Genomic DNA, 360 nt, shown 5'->3' with positions numbered 1-360 from the left:
TTTGGAGGAAAGGGCAAAGGCCTTGGAAAATCAAGGCGAATGGGCTTTCTTTTATTGACATCTTGGCGCTTTTGATCTTTGGAGTTGTCCTCTTTCCGAATATGGAAGGGTTAGTGGACCTAGCAGCGATTGACGCTTTCCTCGCCTTTCATCATGGCAAGGAAAGCTCGGTCGTCGCCATTTTGGCCATGTATGACACGTTCGACCGGGGATGTGAAAAGAGCAGTGCAAGAATTGTTTGTTGTGCACTGGCTCTCTATGTGTGCCTGGTTTCACACCTTTTTTCTCCAAGAAGGTAGGCCCGTCTATCCGCTACAAGGTCACCGCTCGTGCGTCGAAAAGGGAAAGGGTAATTGATTC

The sequence above is a fragment of the Glycine max genome, chromosome 6 (assembly GCF_000004515.6).
Source record: "Glycine max cultivar Williams 82 chromosome 6, Glycine_max_v4.0, whole genome shotgun sequence".
NCBI lineage: Eukaryota > Viridiplantae > Streptophyta > Magnoliopsida > Fabales > Fabaceae > Glycine > Glycine max.
The sequence above is the reverse complement of the archived record's forward strand: the minus strand, read 5'-3'. Positions refer to the sequence as shown.